Source organism: Schistocerca gregaria, unplaced genomic scaffold (genome assembly GCF_023897955.1).
Source record: "Schistocerca gregaria isolate iqSchGreg1 unplaced genomic scaffold, iqSchGreg1.2 ptg000350l, whole genome shotgun sequence".
Lineage (NCBI taxonomy): Eukaryota > Metazoa > Arthropoda > Insecta > Orthoptera > Acrididae > Schistocerca > Schistocerca gregaria.
The window spans coordinates 2438136-2450879 of record NW_026061810.1 but is presented as its reverse complement, the minus strand read 5'-3'; the positions used below and the strand labels follow the sequence as shown (position 1 = coordinate 2450879).

General features: G+C 48.7%; 1 non-coding gene across 1 annotated transcript; it reads left to right on the top strand.

Moving 5' to 3' along the window:
* Positions 1-12168: 12168 nt before the first annotated feature.
* Positions 12169-12241, top strand: Trnak-cuu (transfer RNA lysine (anticodon CUU)). The gene has a single exon. It is a non-coding gene; the product is annotated as a tRNA-Lys (tRNA).
* The last annotated feature ends 503 nt before the right edge of the window (positions 12242-12744 follow it).

The following is a 12744-nucleotide window of genomic DNA, read 5'->3' as shown; positions in this document are numbered from 1 at the left end:
ATTCCGTCTGGCCCAGGAGCTTTCCCTCTTTTGAGAGATTTTATGTGTGCCGCCACCTCCTCTTCCGAGAAGGGGTAGACCGCTGCATCGTTGTTATATTGCACTTGATCCTCCTCTCGCAGTTGCCGCTGTGCTTCAGTTTCCCCGTCCGCATAGTCATCAGGCAACAGGGACTGGAGGAGGACCCCAGCAGTTTCCTGCCAGGACTCCGTCATCCCGCCCCCGTGCCTGACAGTTGATAGCACCATAGGAGAGCGGATCTTTTCCCTCACTAACTTGTAGGGAAGTCCCCATGGATCCAGCACAAGTTGACTGAGCACGTAGCGTTCCCAGCTCCGCATCCTGACCTCGCGTAGTTCCTTTTGGAACTGTTGCTTGGCCTCACTATACCGCAACTGCCATCTTTGTTTCTCCTGCCAGACGACACTGCGCTGGTAGTACCTCCTTAGCCTTCTGACAGACTGACGCAATTCCTCTAGTTCAGGCGTCCATGGTGACGGAGAGGCCGCCATCTGTCTCGCGTGTGTTGGTACAGCAGCCCTCACCGCTCTAGTTATGGCGGTCACTATGTCGTCAGTTCTGTCGTTTACGTCTATATCTTGTTGTGCGTCCCCTCCCGGTAAAGGAGGAATTTCGCACTCCCTCGCTAGCCGCTCCCAATCTGCTCTATTAAAGTTATATTGCAATTCCCACCCCATGGCCCAGCGGCACTCTCTATCCCCTATGGCGAAAGTTTTTAAATTATGGTCGCTTGTGGTGCCATTCCCTATTACCTTCCAATTTTGGAGTATGTTTGTAACATTCGGTGTTGTTAGAGTTACGTCAATATTTCTCCCTTGTCTTCCTCCCGCCGTGTAGGTAGGAGGATTGCCCGGCCTATTAGCCACCACAAGTTGTGTTGCCATAATATATTCTTCTACCTTCTCACCATTTGCATCTCGTGTGCCACTGTACCACAGGGGGGATTTGGCATTTATGTCAGCTGTAATTATCAACTTTCTCAACGCAACGGCGTGGTCACTCTCGTTAGGTGATCTAAGTGTGTTTCAATATTATCACTGTACTGAAAGTACATGTTTATTATGAAGACGATTCCAGTTGGGGAATGCAACTCCACGACGTTGCAGTGGGTAGTTGTGAATTGAGAGAGCGTGGTGACTCTCAGGAGCTTATTTGTTATTATTATCGCCGCTTTCGGGACTTCTCCTTTACTAATTATCTGCCATGTTGCGGCAGCAAAAGCGACCTTTCCAGCTTGGGAGTATGGCTCCTGTAGACAGAGCACATCTAATCTCCTCTCCTCCACCTCCCTTCGGAGTTCCTGCATTACGAGTCGGCTGTTATGTGTATTTAGTTGTCCTATGTTAAACTTTGTCATCAAGGGAAGTATGTATGTTTGCGGTCATTTGGCCAGGTTTTAGACCAGTCAAATGCAATTCTTCCATTGGCTAGAACTGCCTGCTCGTAAATGTCGTCTAAGTCGAATTTCTCCCCTCTCCTTTCGAAGACTTTTCGTAGCAGGTCCCGCAGGGCTCCGAAGTCGGTGGGGAGATTCACTGATTTTAGTTGGATTCTGTCAACAGCCTCCATCACCGAGAAGGTTACCCTTCTTCCTTCTTCATGTCCTACACGAACCACATGTCTCAGGGCTGTGGTCAGGGTAGCCGGCTGTTCAAGTCTTGCTAGCTGCATAGTATATTCCAAATTAGGGTAGACCCTCACAGGATCCACAGGTGGCAATCTGACCACTGGAGTACTCTGTTCGGTAGAATTTATGCTGGAGCTAGTTACTTCATTTTCTTGAATCGGTTTCTCATGCTTGTTCTGTTTCTCTCCAGAGACTGTTATGGCCGCAGGATGCCCTTGCCGTTTCTGATGTTTTATCGGCTCTGCTCCCCGGCTTTCAGAGGAGGGAGCTGCTGCTATAGGGAGATCTGTTTGTATTGCTATGTTCACCCTTTGGGGCTCAGTTTGAATGGCTATATCTGTTGTTTCAGTTTTTTCGGCGCCCGTAAGTGACCTCAGAAATAACTTGAATTTACTTGCCCTCATAGCGTCCCTCCTCCTCTTGCTCGGGGACTTATGCTTCGGCATCCTGTTCGGTATGCCGAGTTCAGCCATAATCAGTTCTGGAGATTAATCTTTGTTCCAACATTCTGTATTCTGGGCAATTCCGACCTACGGCTCCACAAGACTTCTTCCCTCTGCTTTTGCATGGTATGCAGATTTGTGTACCTTTACAGACCTTGCGATTATGGCCACTTTCTCCGCACTTGGTGCACGCCGGCTCCCTGGTGCACAGCCTGAGAATGTGGTCCAGGTCACCACAGTTGTGGCAACGAGGTACCACGACATAGTCTCTAGTGTTGATGGCATGGAAGCCAACATAGATCCTGCCCATTGTTGTGATATTCTTCCACATCTGTGCTGTCACTTCAGCGACATGATGTACAACATCACGACCTCGTGGACCCGTTTTAAATCTAAGTTTAAAACAATTATTAAATTCTTCAACGCTTAAGTGCTCAAAATTTTGTGCCCTGATTGTCTCTGACAGCTCTTCGTTCATCATAATAGATGGCGCGTCATAAAGTATGACGAGAGGATTTATTTCTCTTGGTGGCTCACATTTCACCACTGAGTTCAGCTTTTGGTTCTTCAACAGCTTTTCTTTATGCTCTTCCGAGGCAACTTCTACGATGACTGAATTCCTACTCGGTTTGATTCTCTTTATCTTTATTTCTTCCTTCACAGGGTCCACGGTTTTCGTGAATAACTCCTGTATTTTCTTTATGCTTGTGTCTTGTCCAGGAAGTGTTCTCAAAAAGACTGCCGTATCTGGCCTCTTAGTTACCTTGTCTATAGTCTCTCTGGTGGTGTTGGGGTTGGTGGGAGCTTGCGCTGCCACTGCCGCCCAAGTTTTCACTGGCTGCTTTCTTAGTCTGTTGTTTTCTTTTACTAGTTCTTCTAGCCTTCCTTCTAGTTTTGCATGGACGATGGCCCAAGCTGCCAATTCATTTTTAATGGCTGACATTCCGGCTTGGCTGATCTTGCCATTTTTTACAGATTGCTCCATGAGCGTAGTTATTCTGGCAAGCCTTTGCATAACTGTCTCATTCTCGACCTGTCCCAGCTCGTCCTGAGGAGAGGGATCAGCCGCAGTAGACGCACGTTGAGGCGCACTCAAATCACTCATAACTGCCGTCGCCATGATTTACGAGTGATATAAAAAAAAGGTGGGAGCCCGTCTCTTACCCTGGACCGGCTCCTCTGGCATGGGGGGGGGGGACTTCTTGCAGCTCGCCCACCGACCTCGCCCCAAGGTCAAGGGCCCTCTCGAACTGCCGGGTTCAGCACGCCGTTGCCAGCGCACTGGTCCCCATCGATGGCTCCGTCATCGGCGATTCCACGCGACGCTCCTCGGCAACTGCACCCCGCACTCTGGAGAGGCGGATGCACCTCTCGCCCTTCGCTGCCTACTAGCACGAGTTTCCACCTTTCGGCCAAGGACCCACTCCTACTCAGGTGGCGGGCCGGTCCCCCAGACGTTCGGCGGTCTGGACCCAGTTAACCGGGCCCAGGCGGTGTCACCACCTCCTGGGTTTGGCAGAACACGCCCCGGTTACCCAGGGGCGCGGCGAAGCGCCCTTGCCGACTCGCGCCGCGATCCCACGCCGACGAACGAAGTCGCCGGCATTCAGAGCTCCTGCTGGTCTGGGCCCTGCGAACTAAAGGGACAGATGTTCGTCTCTCGACACTGCTCCCCCTGTGCCACGCACCCTTCGCTTTCGCATCGGGTTGGGTGGCAGCTCTTCCTTTTGTCGCAAGGCACACCCCGGCAAGCCCGAGAAATGCCAAGCTTAACGTCCGGCACCACTTGAAGGCGGAAAGAGCAACTTGAGAAGGAGAGGCTATATATGACGCATCACTTCCCCTGTGGGCACGTCCGACTGGAAGCGATACGCCCCAGTGCGAACCTCTGTGCCTTATGGGGCGCCGGCGAGGACTGGCCCACGCCAAAAAAAAAACGCACCGCGAAACGACAGGTCCCACGCCAGACAGATCCACGTCAGACAGGTAAAGCATTTGCCAATGCGGTAAAGCATAAAATGTAATTCTGACTGCCTCGTCCCACCTTATGTTTTAGATAAAGCATTTGCCAAAGCGGTAAAGCATAAGGTGGGACGAGGCAATCAGAATTACATTTTATAGATGTATTTCTCACATATCTCAGAGCCTCTCGCGGTCGTCGTCGTCGTCGTCGTCGCCACCGCGTCTGCAGAAGTAACAAATGGCCATCGTAGCAAATGCGGCGAGGGACGCCCTGCCTTCGATTCCGAATGCACAAAGTGTGTGGTCTTGTTTCCCAGTCTATATCTGGTCGGTCTCGTAAGAGGTTGAATGTAACGAATGGGTGGGAAAGAGCAAGGGGCAGCGGCTGTGCAGAACGAAAACACAATTCCTCAGGGTGTGAGCGTTACGAGATGAGTCGTATACAAGTTATAGTTGGTCGTCAGTGACCGTGTGGCCTAATGGATAAGGCGTCGGACTTCGGATCTGAATGCTGTCACGCTCGTGTTTTTCCAGTTCTGAAAAAGAAACATACCGTTTTAATGTAGCAATTGAGCAGTAAGAAACCGTCTGAATGTTGCTGTTGACCATTTTTTGCTTGGAGTTGCTCTTGAGCTTGAAACACACACAACAAGACCGGTGTTAACTAGCGAAATGGTCGGCAGGGTGCCGTCACCGCGAGTTTTGACTGGCACTTGCACATCTAAAACAACGGCGGAAAGTAAATCGTTCGGCTTTTGAGTCACATCAAGTATGTGTGTTAATTTTGACGCCACTAGCTCTGCATGTTGTCATGCAATTAGTTTACCTCTCAGAAATGATTATGAAATAAAAGTTAAGTACGTGACGAGTGTGACGTTAGGAAAACATTAGGCAGCATGGAGAGAATCTGTATGGGACCACCCAACCCAAACGAGTACTGTGTGGCGTGCTACCTGGCAGGTATTAACCGAGGCAGCCGGCTAGCTAAATCGGTAGAGCGTGAGACTCTTAATCCCAGTGTTGTGGGTTCGAGACCCACGCTGGGCGGAACGGAATTTTGTTCCGCTGCAGATGTAAATTACCGTTTTCTGATTAACGTGATATAATGTAAATAGCAACTTTAAACTTTGCCTACGTCTCTGTCAGTCGCAAGGAAACTGTATTTGAACGTGAAGGTGATTTTGTAGACATGTGTGAAAGACATGTTCTGAAATGCAAGTGTTGTTGTTTGGAGAGCACATCGGTTAAGTGTCAGATGTGTAGCCAAACAGTAATGGGTCGCCATAGCTGCAAATATTAGAAGCTAATATGAAGTGTTGTCAGCTGAAGTCTGATGATGCAGGCGACCGTAAGGCCGAAGTACGCAAGAGTACTGCTAGGCCGCGCCTCTTTAGCTCAGTGGTCAGTTCCGCTTCAGACGCCGTGCAGTGTGGACGTGCCTAGTCTTCCGCTCCGCCGTAGCGTTACGTATAGTGGGATATCGTTTGTTTACGTGTAGTGTTGTACCTTCAGTAAATTTTTCTCCGTCGCTGTTTCGTTCCTTGTGTTACTTTCTGTGTGTATTTCAGTGTTTTTGTTTAGCGGTTTAGACCGCGTAGTTTTTGAAAATGTCGTCTCAGGTTATTCCTCGTCAGGCTACAGTTAGTTTTGCTTTCGACAAGTCCACCCGCCATGTGCAACCTAGTTCCCTTGAGATTCATGATTGGTTAGTAGATACCTTTGGCATTAATTCGGATCAGGTGCACACTGCATATTGTGATACAGAACTCTATGTTTTCTTTGTTAAATTTATGGACCCCCTTCAGGTTGATAAATTTATTTCCAAATTTGGTCATCAGGTTCTCTTTCGGCATCGGGATGATTCTGTCAGTACCGTACTGCTTTCAAATGCTTCCATTACGTACACCAGTGTTCGTGTTTACAACCTTCCGCCGGAGGTGGATAATGTGTATCTTAAGGAGGGTTTACTCAAGTATGGTGATGTTAAGAGTATTCGCCTTGAACGCTGGTCCAGCCAACATCGTCTGCAGTGTTGCAGTGGTATTCGTTCCGTCGAAATGCACGTGAAGCAGAATATTCCCTCGCACCTGCAGATCGGTGGATATCGTGTCCATGTAACATATAGTGGTCAGGTTGGCACCTGTTTCTTGTGTAATGAGAGTGGCCACGTGCGTACCGACTGTCCGCGGAGGGTTTTTGTGTTAAAAAATTCTCTCGAACAGCGTCGCAAGTTAACGGTCGCTGACCTCGTTGCAGGTGGTTCTGCTCTTGGTGTCGAACAGTCCAGTGGTAGTAGCGCCCAGTCGCAGGTTTTGCACGCCCCTGACACAGAATTTCCTCCTTTACGTGCCAAATCTGATGTTGTTCCGTCGGTTCCTCAGGTGGGTGTGCCGCTTTTGAATAATAAACGGCGTCGCGCACAAGATGGAAATAGTACGGATGAGGATCTCCCCGAGATGCCCCAATCCGAGAGACCGACATCCTCCGAGCCACAGAGTAGTGTAGATGCTCCCTGTTCCCCTGAAGTAGCTGTTCCGGTAGCGGCTGCTGACGCTCCTCCGGCTTCCGACGCGGCTTCTCTCGAGTCGGCTCGTCGGTCGGGCCTGTTGGCGCCTCCTTCCGAACCGACTTCGTTGTCACGACAAGTTGAGCCGCAACAACTTCCTGCTTCGCTGCCCCATACCTCTGCCAGCGGAGCTGCTCCGCCTCCTTCCAACTTAGCAGCTTCGGAGCTTCCTGCTCACGTTTCGCCTCCGTGTAGTCCATGTTTGCAGGAAGCTAGTATTGGTGTAGACCAGTCCGTTTCGTCGGATGTTTCCCCCGCGCCTCCGGACCCTGACTGTGGACCGGCGCGGGTGGTGTCGGATACAGAACTTGACCCTCCTACGTCACCGGCTGCTGCCGCTTCCTTGCCCGTCAGCCGACGCAAGTTGCGCGTTCAGCCGAACGTCAATGCTGTTCGTAAAAAACCGAAACGTAAGGGATCCGCGGAAGGGGGTAGCAGTCCCCTTCCCTCGGATGCCTCCGTCTCCCCTGCTATGGACTGTGATGTTGATGCGTCGGTGTAGGTGATTTCCTCTCTCGATTTTCTCTCCATGGTTCAAGCATACACCTTTCTTACCTTAAATGTTAACCGTATTGAGTCCGACGTTCGCATTGCCTCTTTGCGGCAGTTTCTCTACGACTCCTGTGCGGACGTAGTATTTTTGCAGGAAGTATTGTTTTCTGATCTCTCTCTACCTGGATTTCAAACTGTTTTTAATGTCGCACCGGATAATTCAACAGGAACTGCTCTTTTCTTTCGAGAAGGTATTCCTGTTACTGACATTGAATTCCTTGACTCTGGCCGTGGGATTGGTTGTCGTCTTTTTGATCTCTGCCTAGTTGTTTTGTATGCCCCCTCTGGTTCGTGTCGCACTGTGGCTCGATCGCGCTTTTATAAGGAAGAGCTTATTTATCTTTTGCGCAAGAGTCCTCGGAGTCTCCTGCTCGGAGGCGATTTTAATTGTGTTTTACGCCCTGAAGACCAGTCCCCCAATTTTAATTATTGCCGAGATTTACATGACTTGGTTCGTACCATGCACCTGCGTGATGTTTGGGAACACAAATATCCAACCCTGGTGATATTTACGTATTTTACCGCGTCCTCATGCAGTAGACTCGTCAGATTCTACTTCTCTGATTTTTTATGTTATAACATTCTTTCTGTCGATGTTATTCCTACTAGTTTTTCTGACCATTGTGCTTTTACTGCAACTGTAAATCTTAGTCACCAACCAGCAAAACTTTATCGTTCCCAGTGGATGTTAAATGTTTCCCACCTTGCCGACAGTGCCATTGACGAAGTTGTAAGTGCAGTGTGGGAGCGATGTCTTCGCTCTGTCCCGCGTTACCCCTCCTTGCTCGTTTGGTGGACTGCGTTTGCCAAGCCCAAGATTCGTCAGTCTTTGATTTTTTACTGTGCCGCAAGGGCGCGTGATTTTAAGAACACGTATGAATTTTACTACTCTGTCCTGCGTGAACTGTATGACGCGGCGGGTCCTTCTCCTCTGCGGATCCATGATGTTCGTCGTATTAAAGCCAAGCTCTTGACCCTCAAACGACGACAGTTGGATGGTCTGCGAGTAAAGTCGAAATCTCACTCTCTTGTTGAAGGTGAACTGACTTCTTTGTACCACCTGCTGCGGCATCAGACTCGACGTCGTCGCACCTTCATCTCTTCTCTCATGGTGGATGATGGACGACAGCTTATTGCACAGGAGGATATGACGCATGCTCTTCATCAGTATTACGCTAGTCTCTATTCTGCCGATGATTCTGGTGCGTCACTTTCTGATGATGTCCTTGAGGATCTTCCTGCGACGATCACGCCTGACGCGAACGGCGACTTTCTCCGGGAGTTCCAGGTAGATGATGTTTTCTATTTTATTCCTCGCTCTCCGTCCGGTAAATCGCCGGGTCCAGACGGCCTGCCTAAAGAATTTTATCTCCGTTTTTGGCCTCTTTTGGGTGGCACTTTTACGCAGATTTTAAATGAGATTGTCAGGGGGATGGATGTGCCAGCCGATTTTAAAGTAGGGAAAATTGTTTTAATTCCGGAGTCCACTGGTCGTTTATCTGCTGCCAATCTTCGTCCGCTCACATTGCTGAACTTTGATTACAAGACAGCTGCTAGAGCGCTCAATAGTCGATTGTCTTCTCTGCTTCGGGGTGTGATTGGTGCACATCAATGTTGTTTTCCTGGTAGATCTATTCTGACCCCAGTAGCCGAATATCGGGATGTTGTCTCGGTTGCGGCGGTTACAAACGTTCATTGTGCCTTTGCTTTCCTCGATTTTTACAAGGCTTTTGATCACGTCAGTCATGTGTTTTTAAATCGTGTTTTAGATACAATAGGTTTTAACGCTTCATCACGTGGTGTTCTTGGTAATTTGTATAGGGGAATAACTGCTCGGGTGTCAGTCAATGGGCAGCTGACGCCGCCCATTGCTATCCGCCGAGGGGTACCTCAGGGTATTCCGCTCTCTATGTCTCTATTCATATTGTCCCTGGAACCGCTGCTTCGGACTCTTGCTTTCAAGCTTCAGGGTATGACCCTCTCTGGTGGGAAGCACACTGTTAAGGCGTACGCGGACGATGTCGTTGTTCTCCTCCGTCAACGTGATGATATCACATTGTTGAAAGGGGCAGTTGATGCATACTGTTGTCTCTGGAGCGCGTCTCAATCAGGGTAAATGTAAGTTCCTTAATATTCGAGGGTTTCGCGATGCTGATGTCCCTTGGGCCACTTTTGTCGATCGCCATACCTCATTGGGGATTAGCATTGATCGGTGTCCCATAAAAATGGCGGCTCTTAATTGGAAATCTGTCACCGAGAAGATACAGGGGGCTCTGATGGTCCATAAGCAGCGCTCTGCGGCCATTTTGCAAAAAGTAAGAATTTTAGACACGTACGTGTTATGTAAAGCCTATTATGTTGCTCAGCTGATCCCACTTCCCATAATGGTGGCGAAAAGGTTGCGCCAATTGTCTAGCAGGTTTATATGGAAGGGTCATCTATTCAAGTTGCGTTACGAGGTTATGACGAAACCGCGTATCTCCGGAGGCTTGGGCCTCACTGACATTACTCGCAAGGCATCTGCCTTGTACGTCCGCCGTACGACTCTCATTGTTACGCAAGAAGTGACTTCAATTACATCCAGAATTTTTACTGTTCTGCGTCCGAAGAGCCTTGCTCCACCTGTCGACGTCGGTCGCCTCAATTTTAAGTTGAAACACGTCCGGGAATTTTATATTGCGGTTAGTTACCTCGGTGACGTCTTCTTGCGACGACCGGTGCCAACGACCAAGAGCTTGATTGCCCGTTGTGAGGGGCTGGCCGGTCCCAATCCAATCGAACTGGCGTCTCCATCAGTGTCCTGGAGGAACGTCTGGAAGAATGTTAGTCTGCCGATCAACTCAATGGCTGTGGCGTCCACATGGTATAGGGTAATTAATAATTTGGTCCCCACCAACGTACGACTGCACCGTATTGGTCTTTCTGACACGGACAACTGCACTCGGTGTGGTCTCCTGGACACACTTAGGCATCGATTCACCTGCAGTGGGCACCTTGCTAATTGGCTTTGGCTCAGGAAACAACTGGCTTTTGTCACTAGGACTGCCGAAACCGCTTATACCATTGACATCATCGTACGGCCCGATTCTTCCTTTTATCCGCGAACGAAGCTCAATACCGTTATGTGGTTGCTTGGACACTTCGTACATTTTGTCAATAGTTGTCATGAAGAGGATGAACACCTAACGTTTCGGCAGTACATCGTTACTGCTTACTGGAACCGATTGCGCTTGCCAGGACTCCTTAAAGATTTTGCAAATATGCTTAGCCTGACATTTGAAAGGGAGGGTGTTGGCTAAGGTCACCTGTGTGAGCCGATTTCTTTTACACTGTAGCTGGTTTTGTCGCCTTTATGTAAAATTCTTCTCTACACCTGGACTGAAGTTTACGTGGACCTTTAGGGCGAACAAGAGAAACAAACGTAAGACCAAGAACCAAAACAGTAGGGGAAATTACGACGCCGTTGTACAGGTGCCATTCGGAAAGAGGACGGTGGAATCATCGTGGCCAGGCCTCGGGTTTCGACCCCTGCCCGCTTTGTTTCCGTAGGCCTGAATCTGATTGTCACCCCTAACTTTCAAACAATGGCAGACGAAAACGACACAAAATAATGGTAAAAAAAAGAAAAAACGGGGCAGAGCACTGGTCTTGTAAACCAGGGGTCAATAAAAAAAAGTGGCTAGGATACCTGGCTCTCACCCAGTATTAAACAAAAAGTGGTAGAGCACTGGTCTAGTAAACCAGGGGTCGTGGGTTCCATCCTCACAGGAGGAAGACGAATTTTGGAAATCAGTTGCCCATCGTGGCCGTATAGCAAACAGTATCTGTGATGACGAACAATTAGCGACAGGCGTTTTATTAAGAATTACTCTCAGACGTGATTAAGGCGAATACAAAAAAAAAAAAAAAAAGAAAAAAGTGGTAGAGCACTGGTCTAGTAAACCAGGGTCGTGAGTTCCATCCTCACAGGAGGAAGACGAATTTTGGAAATCAGTTGCGCGACGTGGCCGTATAGCAAACAGTATCTGTGATGACGAACAGTTAGCGAAACGCGTTTTATTAAGATGTGATTAAGGCGAATGGCGCAGATAAAGCATTTGCCAAAGCGGTACAGCATAAGGTGGAACGAGGCAGTCTGAATTACATTTTATAGATGCATTTCTCACATATCTCAGAGCTTCTCGCGGTCGTCGTCGTCGTCGTCGTCATCGTCGTCGCCGCCGCCGCTTCTGCAGAAGTAGCAAATGGCCATCGTAGCAAATGCGGCGAGGGACGCCCTGCCTTCGATTCCGAATGCACAAAGTTTGTGTTCTTGTTTCCCAGTCTATAGTTGGTCGGTCTCGTAAGAGGTTAAATGTAACTAATGGGTGGGAAAGAGCAAGGGGTAGCAGCTGTGTAGAACGAAAACACAAATTCTCAGGGGTGTGAGCGTTTCGAGATGAGTCGTATACAAGTTATACTTGGTCGTCAGGGACCGTGTGGCCTAATGGATAAGGCGTCGGACTTCGGATCTGAAGATTACAGGTTCGAATGCTGTCACGCTCGTGTTTTTCCAGTTCTGAAAAAGATACATACCGTTTTAATGTAGCAATTCAGCAGTACGAAACCGTCTGAATGTTGCTGTTGACCATTTTCTGCTTGGAGATGCTCTTGAGCTTGAAACACACACAACAAGTCCGGTGTTAACTAGCGAAATGGTCGGCAGAGTGCCGTCACTGCGAGTTTTGGCTGGCACTTGCACATCTAAAACAACGTCGGAAAGTAACTCGTTCGGCTTTTGAGTCACATCAAGTATGAGTGTTAATTTTGACGCCACTAGCTCTGCATGTTGTCATGCAATTCCTTTACCTCTCAGAAATGATTATGAAATAAAAGTGAAGTACGTGACGAGTGTGACGTTAGGAAGACATTATGCAGCATGGAGAGATTCTGTATGGGACCACCCAACCCAAACGAGTACTGTGTGACGTGCTACCCGCTAGGTATTCACCGAGGCAGCCCGGCTAGCTCAGTCGGTACAGCATGAGACTCTTAATTTCAGGGTCGTGGGTTGGAGCCCCACGCTGGGCGGAACGGAATTTTGTTCCGCTGCAGATGTAAATTACCGTTTTTCTGATTAACGTGATGTAATGGAAATAGCAACTTTAAACTTTGCCTACGTCTCTGTCAGTCGCCAGGACATCTTTCGATTGTCAGTAGCACCGTTTTCGTTAAATTAGCGAGATCCGACATGTGCGAGAAAATTGTTGCATCTTGTGGTGGTATCCTAACGTTTAAACATAGCGATGGAAATGTGGGAGAAGTTGTTGTTTCGCATGCCGGCCTAGGAATACTGACTGTTCGAATTTTTGAACTTCCATGTAAAATAACCAGTGAACAGATAAACGCAGTGCTTTGTCTTTACGGTAAAATCATAAGCAATATTGCGGAACGCTGGTCTAGTGCACATAAATTCCCAGTTCTTAACGGGGTGCGGCAATTAAGAATCGAGCTGCAGAAGCACATCCCGTCTTATGTTCACGTTTGCGTGTATCGTGCGATAGTAATGTACGATGACCAGCCTCGAACATGTG